At 37.4% G+C, this 19,813-nt stretch overlaps 1 protein-coding gene across 3 annotated transcripts in view; it reads right to left on the minus strand.

Moving 5' to 3' along the window:
• C7H11orf65 (chromosome 7 C11orf65 homolog) overlaps nucleotides 1-15,104 on the minus strand; it is a 69,341-nt gene extending 54,237 nt beyond the window's left edge. For all 3 annotated transcript variants that reach the window (XM_087433662.1, XM_014785190.2, XM_087433663.1), the window contains exon 1: nucleotides 15,049-15,104. The gene's annotated coding sequence lies outside the window, so the exon portion shown is untranslated. The remainder of the gene's footprint in view (nucleotides 1-15,048) is intronic.
• Between the last annotated feature and the right edge of the window lie 4,709 nt (nucleotides 15,105-19,813).

Here is a 19,813-nt window from a genome sequence, read left to right on the forward strand (position 1 = left end):
AACCTTTAGCTAGATGGACTAAGAAAAAAATTACTAAAATCATAAATGAAAGTAGGTCATTACTACTGATTCTAAAGAAATAAAAAGGATTACAAGAGAGTACTATGAACAACTATACACCAACAAATTTAATAACCTAGATAAAACTGAAAAATTCCTAGAAACACAAAATCTACCAAGACTAAATCACAAGGAAATAGAACATCTGAATAAACCTGTAACTAGTAAGAGAATGAAACAGCAATCAAAAATCTCCCAACAAATAAAAGCCCTGGACCTGATGGCTTCACTGGTTAACTCTACCAAACATCAAAAGAACTAATACCAATCCTTCTCAAACTATTTCAAAAATTGAAGAGAGGGGAACACATCCTGACTCATTCTGAGGCCAGCATTACCCCATACCAAAACCAGACAAAGACACTACAAGAAAAGAAAACTACAGACCAATATTCCTACGAACATCAATGCAAAAATCCTCAACAAAATACTACCAAACCAAGTTCAGCAGCATATTAAAAGGATTATACACCATGAACAAACGGGATTTATCCCTGGAATGCAAAGATGATTCAATATACAAATATCAATCAATGTAATACATAAGATTAACAGAAAAAAAAACCATGCACAATCATCTCAATTGATGCAGAAAAAGTACTTGACAAAATTGAACACTCTTTCATGATAAAAACACTCAATAAACCAGGAATAGAATGAAACTGCCTCAACATAATAAAAGCCATATATTAAAACCCCACATCAAACTTCATACTCAGTGGTGAAAGACTGAAAGTTTTTCCTCTAAGATCAGGGACAAGGCAAGGATGCCCATTTTCACCACTTCTATTCAACATACTACTAGAAGTTCTAGTCAGAGCAATTAGGCAAGAAAGGGAAATACAAGACACTCAAATTAGAAAGGAAGGAGTAAAATTATCTCTTTTCTCAAATAATATGATCTTATATGTAGAAAACCCTAATTATTCCACAAAAAACTTTTAGAACTAACAAATGAATTCAGCAAAGTAGTAGGATACACAGTCATCACACGAAAATCAGTTGCATTTCTATACAATAACAATGAACAATCTGAAAAAGAAATTACTGTCTCAGCCATACCACTCTGAAGGTGCCCAATCTCGTCTGAAAAAATATTACAAAAACAATTCTATACACAATAGCATCAAACAGAATAAAATACTTAGGGATTAATTTTACCAAGGAGGTAAAAGACTTGTACAATGAAAACTACAATACATTGCTGAATGAAATTAAACATGACATAAATAAATGGAAATATATATCATGTTCATGGATTGGAAGACAATATTTTTAAGATGTCAATACTACCCAAAGTGATCTACATAGTCAATGCAATTTCTATCAAAATCTCAATGACATTATTTTGTAGAAATAGAAAAGCCCACCCAAAAATTCATACGGAATCTCAAGGGACCCAGAATAGCCAAAGCAATCTTTTTTTTTTTTTTTTTTAATTTTTTGGTTATTGCAGTAACATTGGTTTATAACATTGTATAAATTTCAGGTGTACATCATTATACTTCTATTTCTGCATAGATTACATCATGTTCACCACCCAAATACTAATTACAACCCATCACCACACACATGTGCTGAATTATCCCTTTCACCCTCCTCCCTCCCCCCTTCCCTTCTGGTAACCACCAATCCAATCTCTGTCTCTGTGTGTTTGTTTATTGTTGTTATTATCTACTACTTAATGAAGGAAATCATACGGTATTTGACCTTCTCCCTCTGACTTATTTCACTTTGCATAATACCCTCAATGTCCAAGCATGTTGTCACAAATGGCTGGATTTCATCATTTCTTATGGCTGAGTAGTATTCCATTGCGTATATCTACCACATCTTCTTTATCCATTCGTCCCTTGATGGGCACTTAGGTTGCTTCCAAGTCTTGGCTATTGTGAATAATGCTGCCATGAACACAGGGGTGCATGTATCTTTACGCATTGGTGTTTTCAAGTTCTTTGGATAAATACCCAGCAGTGGAATAGCTGGATCATATGGTAGTTCTATCGTTGATTTTTTGAGGAATCTCCATACTGCTTCCCATAGTGGCTGCCCCAGTTTGCACTCCCACCAGCAGTGTATGAGAGTTTCCTTCTCTCCACATCCTCTCCAACACATGTTGTTTCCTGTCTTGTTAATTATAGCCATTCTGACGGGCATGAGGTGATATCTCATTGTAGTTTTGATTTGCATTTCCCTGATAGTTAATGATTTTGAACATCTTTTCATGTGTCTGTTGGCCATCTGTATATCTTCTTTGGAGAAATGTCTGTTCAGGTCTTTTGCCCATTTTTTAATTGGGTTGTTAGTTTTTTTGTTGTTGAGATGCATGAGTTCTTTATATATTTTGGAGATTAAGCCCTTATCAGATGTGTGGTTTGCAAATATCTTCTCCCAATTGTTAGGTTGTCTTTTCGTTTTGTTGATGGTTTCCTTTGCTGTGCAGAACCTTTTTAGTTTGATGTAGTCCCATTTGTTTATTTTTTCTATTGTTTCTCTTGCCTGCTCAGACATGGTGCTTGAAAATATGTTGCTAAGATCGATGTCAAAGAGCGTACTGCCTATGTTTTCTTCTAGAAGTTTCACAGTTTCAGGTCTTACATTCAAGTCTTTAATCCATTTGGAGTTAATTTTTGTGTATGGTGTAAGGTAAGGGTATACTTTCATTTTTTTGCATGTGGCTATCCAGTTTTCCCAACACCATTTGTTGAACAGACTTTCTTTTCCCCATTGTATGTTCTTGGCTCCTTTGTCAAACATTAGCTGTCCATAGATGTGTGGGTTTATTTCTGGGTTTTCGATTCTATTCCATTGATCTGTGTGTCTGTTTTTGTGCCAGTACCATGCTGTTTTGGTTACTATAGCTTTGTAGTATATTTTGAAATCAGGGAGTGTGATACCTCCAGCTTTGTTCTTTTTTCTCAGGATTCCTTTAGCTATTCGGGGTCTTTTGTTGTTCCATATAAATTTTAGGATTCTTTGTTCTATTTCTGTGAAAAGTGTTGTTGGAACTTTGATAGGGATCAAAGCAATCTTGAAAAAGAAGAACAAAGCTGGAAGACTCACACTTCCTGATTTCAAAACTTACTACCAAGCTACAGTACTCAAAACAATGTGGCACTGGCATAAACACAGACACACAGACCAATAGAACAGAATACAGAGGCCAGGAATAAACCTGCACATACATGGTCAAATGATTTCTGACATGGGTGCCAAGACCATTCAATGGGAGAAGCACAGTCTTTTCAATAAACGATGCTGAGAAAATTGGATATACACATGCAAAAGAATGAAGCTTGACCCTTATCTAACACTATATACAAAAATTAACTCAAAATAGATCAAAGACATAAATTTAAGACATAAAACCCTTAGAAGAAAACAAAGGGCAAAAGCTTCACAACCTTGGATTTGGCAATTTCTTGGACATACCAAAGGAATAGGCAACAAAAGAAGAAATATACAAATTGAACTTCATGAAAATTAAACATTCTGTGCATCAAAAGACACTATCAAGAGAGTAAAAAGGCAACCCATAGAATGGGAGAAAATATTTGCAAATCATACTTATCTGTTTTTAAAAATTATTTTATTGAGGTCATGTCGACATAACTGTGTAAATTTCAGGCGTACATTATTATATTTCAGTTTCTGTATAGATTGCATCATGTTCACTACCAATAGTCTAGTTTTTATCTGTCATCATATATATGTGCCCCTTTACCTTTTTCACCCTCCCCCCACCTGCAAATTATATATCTGATAAGGGTTTAATATCCAGAATATATAGAGAACTTCTAAAATTCAACAAACCAACAACCGATTAAAAAATGGACAGAACAGGTATTTCTCCAAAGAAGATACACAAATGGCCAATAATCACATAAAAAGATGCTCAACATCACTAATCATGAAGGAGATGCAAACCAAAACTACAGTGAGATATCACCTCACACCCATTAGAACAGTTCTATCAAAAAAAAAAAAAAAACAGAAAATCAGAAATGTTCCAAGAACATGGAGAAATTGGAACTCATGTGCACTGCTGTGGCAATGTAAACTGGTACAGCCGCCATGGAAAAGACTACGGTGATTACTCAAAAAACTAAAAATAAAATTACCATATGATCCAGCAATTCCACTTCTGGATATACAGCAAAGAGAATTGAAAGTAGGGTCTCAAAGAGATACTTGTACACCCAAGTTTGTAGCAGCATTATTCATAATAGCTAAACATAGAAGCAACCCCAGAGTCCATTAATGGATGAATCGATAAACAAAATGTAGTATATATACACAATGGAATATTATTCAGTCATTAAAAGGAAGGAAATCTGACATATGCTACAACATGGGTGAACCTTTAGGATATTACACTAAGTAAAATAATTCAGTCACAAAAAGACAAATACTGTATGATTCCACTTATATGAGATACCTATAGGAACCAAAATCATGGAGATGAAAGTAGAATGGTGATGGCCAGTGGCATGAACAAGGTACGGGGGGTGTAGGAGGATACTGTTTAATAGGTATAGAGTTTCAGTTTTACAAGATAAAAAGAGTTATGGAGATTGATGGTGGTGATGGTTATACAACATTATGAATGTATTTAATATCACTGAACTGTACACTTAAAATGGTCAAGATGGTAAATTTTATTTTATGTGTATTTTATCACACATTAAAAATGTTGCAGGAAGGTAAATTCTTAGTGACTGATTAGATCAATAATGAGACTGTTCCAATATTGTCCCAGTGTTATCAGAAAAGTGCAATCCAAGAATTTCATGTTTGTCTAGGTTATATGAATTATGTACAATTATATTCATGTTCAGTATATATAATGAGAGGAAGTACAAGCTATACATAAGATTTGCATGTAACCCATTGTTTTTTGTAGTCTTCTTACACACAACCTCAAAAAGAAGACTGTTGAACTGAAAGACTATAGATGTGTTTTAGTTTTACTTCATACTGCTACTTCATGTAACCTTGGACAAATAGCTTAACATCTTTAGGCCTCAGTTGCATTATTTGTAACACAAAAGCATTGCAATACATTAACTCCAAAGGCACTTTCAGTTTCACAATTTTATGAGTTTACATTACAAAGGACACAATGCTCCAACGGTCAAATATCAAGGAAAATAAAGGTCCTGCACTGAACACAGGGAGAAACATGGATTTTAATCTCAGAGTTATTGATACTTCACAGTATAAAATAACGCCACTCATTACATTTACAACAGTAATATGGTTCTGACATGCTTTATCATAGTCTAAACTAATTGAATAAATTTTGCTTAAAATTTAAAATTTCTGAATTGTTACTTGTAAAATGCTAAATGTATAAGGATTTACAAATACCCAAACTCTGAAGTATTTAAATATATAATATATAATGCACATCTACTAATATATGCATTATATCTAGAGAGACAGAGACCAAATAGAAAAACTCTCTAAAGGATATGCAATTCACAGGAAAAATGAAAGAAAAACCTATTTATATATTTTCTTTATTATTTTCTCTTTCGATGTTTAAAATTATTTGCAAGCATAAAACTAAAGATGTTTTCTTCCTGTATATACTGTTGAGTTTTAAAAATTGACATTTTTAAGAGTAGGGACAAAATGCTCTATGAACAAAAATATATAACTTTTTCTCTCCCTTCAAATAGCTTTAATAATATGAGGCATGGGGATATAGGTTAAGTCTGTGGGTCTGATGTAAGATAGACCAGGGTTTAAATCTTAACAAATCCTACCTCATACTTAGCTGTGTGATCTTGTATAAGTTAACTTATTCAAACTTCAGTTTCCTCATCTGTAAAATATGGGGACTTGTAGTACCTATCTTATAGAATTATCAGGATTAAATCAGACAATACAGGTAACGCATTCAGTACAGTTTCTGGCCCCCCGCAACCACTCAATAAGTTGTATCTATTAAGATACTACAAACTATTTCAAAAGTAAGAACTATTCATGTGCATTATTCTGGCTTAAAAACTGATGTAACTGAACATTTTAAGCACAACTGTTCTCATAATTTACAAATAACTATTAGCACAAATAATAGTAAGGAATGATATTTGGGGCTTAAAAGATTTGTTAATTTTGATCAAAGGATACTATTTTGAAATATACTCTTTTTAGCCAGCAGGTGGAGAAGGAACAAAGTATAGTTTACCTGTGTATTTCAGGACGCTTCAGGGAAAAAAAGTTTTTCTTGTGAATAGTGTGATAATCAGTTTTAATAATTTTTAAGGAGCAATCCCTATTTCTATCAATAAAAGAGATAAATACAGAAGATAGCTCTGCCATCTGAAATTTATCATAACTTCAAAAATCATATCAAAATTTCAACTTTGAAATGTGAGGAAAAAATAGAAAAGTAATTACACTGAATTTTGAAATATGGTAGTCACCTCAATTCATTACTCTTATGTTTTCCTATCCATGTTCTTTTTCACTGGTCAACATACAGAATACAGTTATTTGGTTATTCACAAATAACCACAGGATCAGGGCAATACTTAAACAGCTTAGAAAAATATGTAAATATCATTCCCTATTTAACATCTCATCACTGTTTAAAGTCCAAAATTATTCATAGTACTGTCTAGATTTATTTACTTTAAAAGTTATTATGTAGGGGCCGGCCCCATGGCGTAGCAGTTCAGTGCGCGCGCTCCACTGCTGGCAGCCCAGGTTCGGATCCCAGGCGCGCACCGATGCACCGCTTGTCAGGCCACGCTGTGGCAGCGTCCCATATAAAGTGGAGGAAGATGGGCACAGATGTTAGCCCAGGGCCAGTCTTCCTCAGCAAAAAGAGGAGGATTGGCATGGACGTTAGCTCAGGGCTGATCTTCCTCACACACACACACAAAAAGTTATTATGTAACTAATACACAGATATATTCTTATAGTAAAAATTTCAAATATAGAGCTATAGAGTAAAAAGTGAAAATCCTCCACTTCTTCTCGCCCAGTTCTTCTAGCAGCTCCATTTCTTCTAGCCCAGGTCTCTCTTCAAAGGTTATCTTTGTTAAGATGTGTGATTCTTCCAGATCTTTTCTTGTATATTTAAAATTTTTAAATGTATATCTATACACACAACCATATATTATATTATATATACACACATACCATGCAGGCTTGTTTGTTTGCATTAAGGTGATGAAACTATAAATATTTTTGCTTTCTTTAATTAACAATATGTGTTGGAGACTTTTACATGTTAATACATATAGATCGTCCTCATTGTTTTTTATAGTTGCACAGTATTCCTAAGTACACATGTCATAATTTATTTACTCTTTATCATTGGATATTCAGATTGTTTCTATTTTTTGCTGTTACAAAATGAGTATCTTTATACATATATTTGAGTACATGTGCAACTATTTTTGTTGCATAGATTTCTAGAAGTGGAATTGCTGTGACAAAAGATATGCACATATATATTTGCATTGTCTCTCTCTGGAATGGGATACAAGAAACTGCTAACAGTGATTGTCTCTGGGGAGAGACCAGGGGGACTAAGAGACCAGAACTTAGGAATGAAAAAGAGATTTTATTCCGGTATACACTTTTAAACCGTGTGATTTTGGTTTTACGATGTGCATGTAGTTAAGATATATAACTTCATTAAAAAAAGAACAGAATATGCACATTAAAATTTGGCACTGCCATATTGTCCTCAAAAACATTGATCAACTTAAACCTATAAACATTCTATGAGAGTGCTTAACTTCTAGATCTTACAAAAATGAAAAACTAAACATAAATGGGACATTAGGACTATAGTGGGTCTTTTAATATTCTTTCCAATAATTAAATTATGTGATTTTTATCTGTCAATGCTTAGTGATTTAAGGTAGAAAGTGACGCGCGTGTGTGTGTGTGTGTGTAATAGCACAATTTAGCATTAGTGCTAATTCATGAAAATTGTATAATTTTCCCAAATACATTCTCAATTTTGTAGGTAAAAATTTAAAACTGGGTTTAAAAAATCCCTTTTAATTGATTGTGTGAACATGTCTGAGCTAGTTTTACTGGAAACTTTATTTATTTTAAATTTTATTTTATTTTATTTTGTTTGTTTATTTTTCCCCCAAAGCCCCAGGAGATAGTTGTAGGTCATAGCTGCACATCCTTCGAGTTGCTGTATGTGGGACGCTGCCTCAGCATGGCCAGAGAAGCGGTGCGTCGGTGCGCGCCCAGGATGCGAACCCGGGCTGCCAGTAGCGGGGCGCGCGCACTTAACTGCTAAGCCATGGGGCCGGCTTACTGGGCACTTTGATTTAAATAATTTCACCCAGGCTTCCTGCACACACCAGCTTCCCACTTCTCATGCGAAGGCTAAAGGTTGTAAATGCTGTATTTGTTGAACATGTTTACTATCTATCTCGTCCCCCTACAATGTAAATTTCCTCAGGACAGACTCTTTCTTGTTTATTGCTATAGCCCCCATTTCTAGCAAAGAGTAGGTGATCAATAAATAATATTTGCTGTCTCACTGAATAGGAGATTAGTTAAGGAAATCATGATACATTGATACAATAGAATCCTGTGAGAATATTAAAAGTGATGCTGTAAATGTACATATTGACATTGAAAATGTTCAATTTTTAAAGTTTATTAAACAGTTACTTGCAATAAGCTATTTGTGTTAGCTTCTCCCTCCCCTATTCAAATATGTGTGGGTGTGGGTGTATAACTATGTATGTATGAATATGAATGTCAACAGTGGTGACAGAATTAAGGAGGAATTAAAAATATGTTTACTTTTGCTTACTTCTATAAAGAACATGTATTACTTAAATAATAAGAAGAGTTTTTAAAATTCATTTTTCACCATCAGGAAAACAATTCATTGCAGGCTTAACCTAAAAAGTCAGGTCAAGAAACAGGTGAGGCAGGGTAGGGCGTAAGGGGTTGGGGTGGATCTCCTGCAGGTGGATCTCTCAAGTCGTGCTACTTGAGTGTGGTCTGTAGACCTACGCCAATCTCTGAACTGCATGTTACCGGATGAGATAAAGAAAGAAATTGAGAGTAGTTAGAAACCTTTGTAAGAATGTGACATTGCTGAGGCACACAAACACACCATCAGTGGGCTTATAGTTTGTATATCTTCGCTATTTGTTTCCTTTCTCTAGCAATTCATTTTTATTGTATTTTACAAAAGTAATGGTCTGCAACACATTGGAAATAAATTTTAAAAAGCTTCACCACTGAAAATTGCTCTCAAGTTTAGTCTTGAGATCAGGCCTCAGAGTTACATTCAGCTGATTTCTTGTATTGTCAATTGCATCTGCTTAACATTCTAGAAACTGGAATCTATACACCAATACTTGATACCCCTGTATATATATCAGACACTACTTGTAAGGATCTTAATCTTGCATGACTTCTTACTGTTGCTTCAGTCTCCTTGTTTGGACTGGGCTCAGTATGGTGGGTGTTGGGGATTAGAAGTAGATTGTAACATTTCATTAATACCATGCAGCAATTAAAAATAGTGTTTTAAATAAATACTTATTGGAGGGAATTATACAATAAGTGACAAAGGAGGCTAAAAATTCTACATATTACATTAATCCATTATTGTTTAAGCAGAAACCTGAATGAAGCGAAGTGAGTCATTCACATACCTGAAGAGCTTTCTAGGCAGATAGAACAGCAAGTGTGAAGGCACTGAGATAGGAAAGCTGGAACACAAATAAGAGCAGTGTGACTGCAGCCAACTGAAGAAGAGAAGAACGGTAGGAGATAAAGGCAGAGAGGTAGTAGGATCACAGATTACACACAGCCTTCCATTGTAAAAAGTTAGAATTTTATTTTAAGTGTGATGTGAGGCTACTGGAGAGTTACACCAGCGGAGTAACATGATCTGACTTGTGTTTTTTAAGTATCACTCTGAAGGGAGGAAAAGAAAACAAAAAACTAAGCTATTGCTATGGCTTAGCCATGAATAAATATGCAACCATAACTATGTAAATATTAATATTAATCCTACCAAAATGTACGTTACGAAAGTAATACCCCATAATTATTTACCCTATGATAATATAACCTATAATAATATGAATTTGGATATAACATGATTGGTGACTGGCTCTTGTCTTCAAAGCAGGCTTCCCCTGGATATTTAATTACTTTGGAATAACTCAACATTATATTGTACGCAACTAAATTTTTGAACCCTACTTAGTGTTATGGCAGGTTTTTTTTTTTTTTAATTAGGAAGATGAGGGGAGAGGATGAGTATTTGTACATATATATACGTTGTGGTGGTTTGGTGTACGAGGTTTGTATTGTAGGGAGTGACCAGATAATAGCTAAATCTAAAAGAAACCAAGAACAAGTAGAATAACATGTTATTTAAAATATAAAGGTAAAAACCAAAAGAAGTGCATGTGCAATGAAGAAGATAACACAGAGTAGTGGGATAAAGAATGATCAGGGGTATTTTAGCACAAGTAGTTAGGGAAGGCCTCTGTAATGAGCAGACAATACTTTTCATGATGCAAAGAGGCAACTACAGGAAAACTGCAGAAGTGGGTTCCAGGCACAGGGAACAGAAGATAAAAACATCTTGAGATAAGGAGCTTGGTGTACACAAGTGGATGAAAGAAAGAAGCCCAGAGAAAACGCAGAACAGTGTGAGACAATGTCAAAGAGGTAGGTAGGAACCATACCATAATTATACGGGAAACTGACTCAGTGGTTTGGATGGTGCACCACAGCTGCCATGGATTGGCTCAGTAGAGCCAAAACTTAAATTCTAAAGATAATAAATACTCAAAACTTATGACTTACTAATTATTCTATTATTGCAGGGGATCAGAATATACTACCCCAAAATATGCTACTTGGGCATAAGGATTATTTTGAGCAGAAGGCAACTGAGAAAAACAGCAGATGCAGGAAAAGCTCTCTACCCTCCCCCATTTGTCTAAAAGCAGGACATAAATTTCCCTTTGTGAAGGTGTTCCCAATCTCCTTTCCCACACCAATAGGAAGAAAATAACCATTATCACCGGAGACAAAAAGTCGGCACTGAGATGGGTCTACACAAACAAACCTTACTAAAATAACCTTTGTCTTCCATTAGTTTCTACTACATATTTACCTCACCACAATTTACCACCTCTAGAAGCCCTACCTCCTTTTCCTTTGTCTTGTCACTTCTCCACAAATTTATCACCCCTTATTAAAATGGTATATAAGCCCCTGGGTCTAACATCCTCTTTAGGTTTTCAATTCTTTTTCTGTGAGATTCCTGTGTGCACGTAAAATTGAAATATTAACATCAAATAAAATTTGTTTGCCTTTTCTTTGGTTAATCTGTCCTTTGTCAGTCTAATTTGCAGGTCTCAATTATAAAACCTAAGAGAGTAGAGGAAAAGTTTTTCCCTCTCCTAGACTATATTTTACTACTATTTATTTCTTGAGTTTATTTATGTTTATTGCAGGGTTTCTCAACAGTGGCATTATTGATATTTTTGGCTGAATTCTTTGTTATGGGGATTGTCTTGTGCAAGGTACAATGTTTAGCAGAATCCCTGGACTCTACCCACCAGATGCCATAGCACAGTTGTGACAACCAAAAATGTCTCCAGACATTGCCAAATGTCCCCTGGTAAGCAAAATCACCCACGGTTGGGAACTACTGGTCTCTGTATGGTATCCACTGGTATCTGCACAGTGGAAATACTATACTATGGTGCACTACTGCACATTTCTTGCCAATACCTGAGGCCATGTTGGTAGCTTGAAACCGGCCATGGTGGGAGTATTTAAATCATAGAAATTGACAAAAACTACAAATCAGAGCTTAATTTATTGTTTTGTTGGTTGTCTAGATTTAAACAACTGGTGATGGAAATGTGAATGCAGACTAAACTTATAAATGTGTTGTGTATGTTACTATTACATTATGAATAATACAAAAAGTTTACAAAATATCTTTCAGTAATTAAAATTATCTGATTCAGAAATGAGTCACTCATATTACTGAGGAATGACAAAGTTCTACATATTTCAAGAAAGAGAATGTGCTCAATTGAGTCACATGTTGCTGAAGGGTCAACTAAATTGAAAATAAAGAATTACATTTGGGCAGATAAAGTTGATGGTGACCTTGATAAGTACTGTTTTCAGTGGAGTAGAAAGCAAGCAAGCCTGGGATGGGTTGAGGAAGTGGGAAAGTTGAGACAGTGAGTACAGTAACAATTTTTTGGAATGCTGTAAGGGAGCAGAGATACGAGTAATAGCTGGAGGGCAGGAATGGATTCAAAGAATTTGTTTTTTTAATGTGGGTGACATTAAGGCATATTAAGATGTTACTAGGTATGATCCAGCAGTGAGAGAGAAATTAAAGGTGCAAGAGATGAAGGGTAAAAGTCTTTGAGTAGGTTTAAGAGGACACAGTCCAGAGAAAAAATGGGATAGGGACAGTTAGATAAAAAAACATTACACCGATCTCATCGGGTTATCATGAGGCTCCAAATAAATTGACCAATGTGAAAACACCACATAAATTGTAAGATATTGTTAAAAAGAAAATTACAGGCCCAATATGGAGTCACTTATGCTGGGCCATGTCACCAAACTGAGGCTTAATATCTAACCTAATTGTAGTTTCAACCTTCCTCAGAAATGTAGTCTTAACAGGTCAGTCAGGAATTTTCTAGTCAGGACCACTGAAGTAATCCGTCACATGGGCTCTCTCCATTCCCCCAAAGGAAGATGAGGTAATCCCCTAACAGACCCTTTGGTGCCCCAAAGGAAGGCAATGTCACCCCAAATAACCCTTTTTTCTGTTTTTGACTTCCTTGTCCTGCTGTTAAAAACCTTTCCGTCTCTGCAGCCCTTTGGTGCTCCTCTCTACTTGCTAGGTGAGATGCTGCCAGCTTCATGAATCATTTAATAAAGCCAATTAGATCTTTAAAATTTACTTGGTTGAATTCTTATTTTTTAACAACACTAAAAAGTACTATCGAACTGATACTGGCTCAATACAAGGTTGACATAAGGGAAGCCAATATTGTAGAAAAGAGACCATATTGTAACTTTGAATGACCTCTGATTAACTAACCCAGCTGGATATCTCCAGGAGATCTAACTGCTCTGTAGATTTTATGGCCCCTCTCAGCGGCATAAGATAGTAACTGTTCTTTTGAGTTCCCTAGGAATCTGAGGACCACCCCCAGACAGAGATTCTGTGCTGATATCCATGACAACTGAAAGATCTGGTGTGGCAACTCCCAGTCTATAACACCAGAGGGTCAACATTCCAAACCCCCACCCCTATAACCCACTGGCTTATATAACTACTTCAAGATTCTGTGCCCCCCTTAAGACGGTTCTTTCCCATGTTAGTTCCCCCATCTTCCACCTTGCTAGTGTGGGAGATCAAGATTTGGCCACCCTGAAATATATCTCTTTACCTTGATTGTTTTCTCTGACAGACATGTGACCTCCCCCACTAACTGCCTAAAGAATTTGACATGGTGGCTCCTTCCTGGAACAGATTTTCTATCTGATGCCTGTAATATAATGTAAAACAGATGTTACAATAGAAAAGGCACCAACAAGCCCATCTTCTCAGAAGTTCTGTCTCTCTGGCCACATTCTCTGGATGGCCCTACGAGGAGTTGCCAGACAAACATTTACATTTATAAGGGAAATCTCCATTTGTAAGGGTAGCTCCATCTCTGTATTAGGAAGAGGGAGGCTGACCTCATTTCTAGAAACTTATCAATGTGGAAAGTGGGGCCTTAAATCTGCATAATAACCTTACTCTTGTTTACTGTGCTTTAGTGGTACTCTCCGTAACTGACTCCCCCCACCCCCAACATCCTCCTTTGTCTTTAGCTGAACATGGTATTTAAGACAAGAATTTCTGCTATTGTGTTGAGAAAGCAATATCCCTGGTTTCTCCCATGTATACATGTTATTAAACTTGGTGTTATTTTCTCCTGCTAACCTGTCTTGTTAATTATTTGGCCAGCCATAAGAACCTTAAGGGAAAGGGCAGAGGGGGATTCTCCCTCTTCCCCAACACTAGCAAGCAATAATAAAAACCCTTTCTCTCCTACCACCTTGCCTCTGGACTGTTGGCTTATCTTGGCTGTGATTAAAAGATCTTCTTTTGGCTGCAACAAAACCACTACTCAAGTAATGAAGGAATTTATTTGCAAGCAGGTTCAGAAATAACATTATCTATCCTAAATCAGGATAATTTTTATTATAATAGATCATGGCTCCACTGCTCTATTTTCAGGCTTCATGAGAAAAAGTCCACAAGAAAAGTCTTTGGATTCTCAGTTCCATTTACAAGTTAGAAAAGAATATTACAACTCATTTGCTGGGATCAGAACCTACACTGCCTATTTTGTTTCCCCTACCAAGTTTTAGTGAATAAACAAATGTGCTTTGTGGTCTGTATCAGTTTTGTAATTTTGCCTTTCCTTTTGTCCTGAGGTCATTTACACCCAAGGTAGACGAGGGAAAACAACTACTAACATAGTCCTTAAAGACGCTTTTCCTTTTTCCATCTCTAAATAAGGAAAAGACGGAAAACTGTTTCCCCAGTCGGACAGAAAAAGTCAAGAAGAAAAGTAAGGTACGATAATAAGTATTTCCCCTTCCGCCTGAAGGGGGATACAATAGTATCTTCGCAGAGGGGCGGGGAGTGGGGCACCGTGTGCGCGCAGGATGAGGGGCGAGCGCTTTTCCACCAGAGCGAGGCGAGTTCACGGCGGCGCGGAGAAGCAGCGCGGGAGAAGGGGTTAACCCTGGGCAAGACTGTAAACTGGACGCTGGAGGTCTAGGGGGGCTTCAAAGAATCGAAACGCCCTTAAGGCGACTGGCTGGGGCACGGAATTCAAGGGCATGGGGCCTTTAGGGCCCTGGAACAAGGCAGGCTCCGACTAGTCGCCGCAGGGGCCAGCGGAACAGGAGCGTACCCACCGAGAGGGAGGGGACACCATTCCCTTCACCTGCCAATCGCCACTGTCCAGGCCTCCGCTCGTCTCCTCGATATCGCTGCAGACGGAAATGACGTAACTGTAGTTCCGTTCTGTCTCGCCTGTCCCGCCCTCTTAGCCCCGCCTCTAGGCTCCGCCCCTCGGCCCCGTGCTGCGCTCCCTCCCTGACGTTTCCGAGTCCGGGCATTCAAAACTGTAGAATGTGAAGATGGTTGGACTTGTTAGAAGCTCTGCCTGCGGTTGTCAGTGGCTTTGAGGCAAAGGATTTTGGAAGGGAAATCGCGAAGTGATTTTCTGCGAATTTCGGCTCAATATATTGTAAAGCCCGGTCGCTTCAACCAAAGACCTTAACGATGTTGCAGAAATATAATGAAATCTTTTCTTTTTAATTAATTTATTCATTTGTAAATAAGAAAACTGATCCTTCTAGCGACTTGACAAGTCTTGCTCGAGGTCAAAGAATAAATGATACGTAACTGCAGTCCAATGCTATTTCTAAATTTAAGCCCGAGCTGGTAAAGCCTAAATCAGTTTTTAAGTGAGAACAGATGCCCTCTTAAATGAATTTTCAGATAAACGAATTATACAAATACTGCAGATCTAAAGCAAGTTTGATTTGCTTGAATTCTAAATATCTAACACTTTGGCAATGCTTTAGTTACTCATACATTATCGCAATGTAAAATAATCTTGTTCAGAAACTGCCAGTTCTATTTCCGTCTTATGTATGCTAAAGCATGTGATAGAATGAGTTTGTCAGGAAGACGAACGTCTAGGGGAAAAAAAAACAAAGAAAATTTTGCCTATATAATCAAAACATTTGTACAAAAGGAATTTCCTGTAGGCTAACTCAGTGACTCTCTGGGCTTCCAGAATTCTTTCAAATCAGTATCACAATCATAATAAGCAGGAAAGGGGAGCTTTAGTTCCCTTTCAGGTAGTTACCTTGATGCATTAATGCACAGTAGCTATGAATAATAAACTGCAAAAATATAGTCATGAAAACATTATGTATACTTGTATTTAATTTTTTATCTAGTAAAAACTGGGTTTAAAAATTTGAATTCAGGGCCGGCCCTGTGGCTTAGCAGTTAAGTGCTTGCGCTTCGCTGCTAGTGGCCGGGGTTCGGACCCCGGGTGCGCACGGAGGCACCGCTTCTCCGGCCATGCTGAGGCTGCGTCCCACATACAGCAACTAGAAGGTTGTGTAGCTATGACATACAACTATCTACTGGGGCTTTGGGGGGGAAAAATATTTGAATTCAAAACTACAAAGCTGCACGACAATGTAAATGCACTTAATGCCACTGAATTGTATACTTAAAAATGGCTAAGGGGTCGGCCCGGTGGCGCAAGCTGTTAAGTGCCCACGCTCCGCTGTGGCGGCCCAGGGTTCGCAGGTTCGGACCCGGGGGCACACCAACACACTGCTTGGCTTGCTGCTTGGCAAGCCAGGCTGTGGTGGCGTTCCATATAAAGTAGAGGAAGACGGGCACGGATGTTAGCCCAGGGCCAGTCTTCCTCAGCAAAAAAAGAGGAGGAGGATTGGCAGATGTTAGCACAGGGCTGATCTCCTCACACACACACAAAAAAAATGGTTAAAATGGTAAACCTATAGATTACCACAATTTTAAAAATTAAAATTAAAAACTACAAAACTAAGCCAGTAAATAATTCAGAAAAAATATTTCTAAATGTAGAGAATGAAATATAAAAATATTTAAAGTATACTACCTTGTTTATGTATTACTTTAAAAACAAGCCCTACATATTTTTAATGAAGTGCCTGTCTGAATTACTAAAAAAAAGTTATAATAATTACTATTTGAGCATATATTATGTTACCTCTAACATAATCCAGAAGAATTCAGTAATTTTTAATAGGCTCAGACTTTTTTTTATTGCTCTAATACATGTAAAAATCTTTCAATTCTTCAATTTTTTCAAAAGAAAAAGTATCTTTCTTTAAAGTAGGCACAAAGGATCATTAAGACTCAAAACCCTCAGGTTTTCTATTTATTCATTTATATGCACCTGCTTAAATCTAGGAACAGTTTGCTAGAAAGCAGAACTCAAAAGGAACTTCTGGGAGATTGTATAGAAATCGTTTCTTCCTCCCTTCTTTCTTATTCTTCATCCCTTTATTCACCTCCTCTTCATTTTTTCTGTCTTTTTTCTTATTATTATACAATATGTAGTATTATATTTATGAAATTAATATTCTTGCTTTCCAGTTAGAAAGCAAAAATTTCTTTTTATAAGTCACGTAAAGACAAGAAATAAAGAAACTAAATTATTATGAGAGAAAAGGAAATATTCAGTGCAGAGGGAGAGGAGTCACAATTACATGCCATTTCTTTCCTCTGCTGCTTTGGCACTGGAACAAACCCCAACAATAGACAAAACTGCCCTTGGATGCGAGCAAGGAGTCTCTTATAAATAATCTCAGGTAGTAGAAAACCACAATGTCACAAAGGAGGAGTGGGTGTGAGTCAAAGGCACGAGTCCTGCAGTGGCCTAGACAAAGCCAGAGGGGCCTCCAACCAGGCATCAGTACTCATGTTATGAGGTTTAGCAATTTGAAGAGGCTGAGAGAAGGCAGTTGGCACTGTTAGCTAATTCTTTGCACAGCATCTGTCTCCCTCACCCCCGTGACTATTGTTAAGGTTTACTCTGTTACTTTCGTAAAAGGAGCATATCAATTGACAATGCTGATAGTAGTCAATGAGTGTACAAAATTCACAATATGGGTCCATATCAGGTCTGTGAGTTAAAATTTCCCTTATTCCTCCCTTAATATCCTGAATTACACAGCATTCTCCCTTCTTAGTAGGACACTTTAAATTTGTTAACAAAAGAATTGTGTAATATTAGCCATAGTGTACTAGTAAACTGTTCTCAAAAACGAAAAATAAAACCCTGATTTGTACCATTTGTCAATTTCCAGTGCTGCAAATACTCTCACCATGGGCAATTTTCAGGTACCAATATGGTGTCTCTAAATGTGAAGTTGGGAGCCAAATCCACTGGAGAGCCAGTAGAAGCAGGCTCCAGCCCATCACTGAATTGGGCACTTTGTTCTTGGGGAGCTGGCATCCTAGCACCCCTGGTCTTGGATACTTGCACTTCAAAGGGTACTTTATGTTACTCTTTGGTCTCAGATGGGATAACTGTGTAAAACTAAATTGTATCTTACACTTAACATATATTCTAGAGTTATTCAGAGGAAACAAAAATTTCATTGTGGCAATCAGGACAGAACTTTGGTATAATATTCTCTCCCTTTACAAGTTTCCGTTGTCATCCAAAACTATTCCAAGGCAGAGAACCACTTGGTGAATCACCCCAATTTTAAATGATAAAAATATGGGGCAGAAGAGAAGCCATTTTCTTTGGAGGACCGGTTTAGCTCCCACCCACGTGGCAAGTCCCTGTTCCATAGCTGCAGTGCTAGTTATATTGGCATATGTACGTGGTAGCAGGGAGTTCTCATTACTTTTGGGGGAGAAGAAAGTTAAGGAAAAAAAGGGGTGTGGCGTGAAGGGGAAACAACCTTCACATTTCTCTAGCTGGTTCATTGTCATCTGAAGCATGGTGCTTCTTGCTGCCCTCGAGTTCACTTTAACGGTGTGGATAATAACCCTTAGAAACCACAGAGAGAGACTTACTCTCATCCCCTTACCACATGCTCTGAACTAAATTAGATGGGATTTGGTTAATGTAGATCTTAACTGTAAGGCTCAGGTATTTGTCCCAAATCTCCTGGAATGAGGGTAATATTGCTACCCCATTCCATTAAATCAAGTCTCATGACTTAGGTGGCCCTCAGTTCTCAGACCTTCAGAACGGTTGTGGTATTATGAAGAATATATATAAAAAATATGTCTGCTCTTTGTCTCTGGTTCCTGGTACAGAGTTTCAAAAACCTTTAGAATTTCTTTAGTGATAAAAGTTTCTATGCTAATAAGGTACTTACGGTGGGTCTCTAGATAGCTTCAGAATGAGGCTGGTCGCCAGAAAGACCAAGCACATGACTAGAGGATTGAGACTTTCAGATGCCCAAACTCTGGGGAGGGGAGAGGGGCTGGAGATTGAGCTCAGTCACATGGCCTGTCATTTAATCAATCATGCCTACATAACGAGACCCGGTAAAAACTCTGGACACCAAAGCTCAGTGAGCTTCCAGGTTGGTGAACATTGATGTATCAAGAGGGTGGTGTGCCCTGACTCACCGGGGAGAGGACATGCAGGCTCTGTGCTCCCTGCCAGACCTTGGTCTATGTGTACCCTTTATAATAAAACTGTAATAGTTAAGTATAGCATTTTCCTGGGTTCTGTGAGTTGTTCGAGTGAATTATTGAAACTGAGTTGGGGGGGGTCACAGGAACCCCTGAATTTGTACCCAGAAGTGTGGGTGGCCTGGGGACCTCACTTGTGGCTGGTGTCTATAAGGGCAGTCTTGCGGAACACTGAGCCCTGAAACCTATGGAGTCTGACACTAAATCTGGATGGTTAGCATCAGAATTATATTGAAGCACATCTACTTATGGGTTAACAGAACAGGTAACTCTCAAAAATATTCCTTTTTTTCTAACTCTCTTCCCATCCTCCCCTCACTTATGTCTGTTTCATCCCCCTTTACATATACCACCTCTTCCCCTCCCCCTGCCCACTTCCAGAATATGCTATTTTTTCCTACAGAAAAAAATAAAGCCCAGTCTTTTACTTTCCTTTTGTCTAAGAAATGT

The sequence above is a fragment of the Ceratotherium simum genome, chromosome 7, assembly GCF_057802395.1.
Source record: "Ceratotherium simum simum isolate JZ-2026a chromosome 7, ASM5780239v1, whole genome shotgun sequence".
NCBI classification, from domain to species: domain Eukaryota; kingdom Metazoa; phylum Chordata; class Mammalia; order Perissodactyla; family Rhinocerotidae; genus Ceratotherium; species Ceratotherium simum.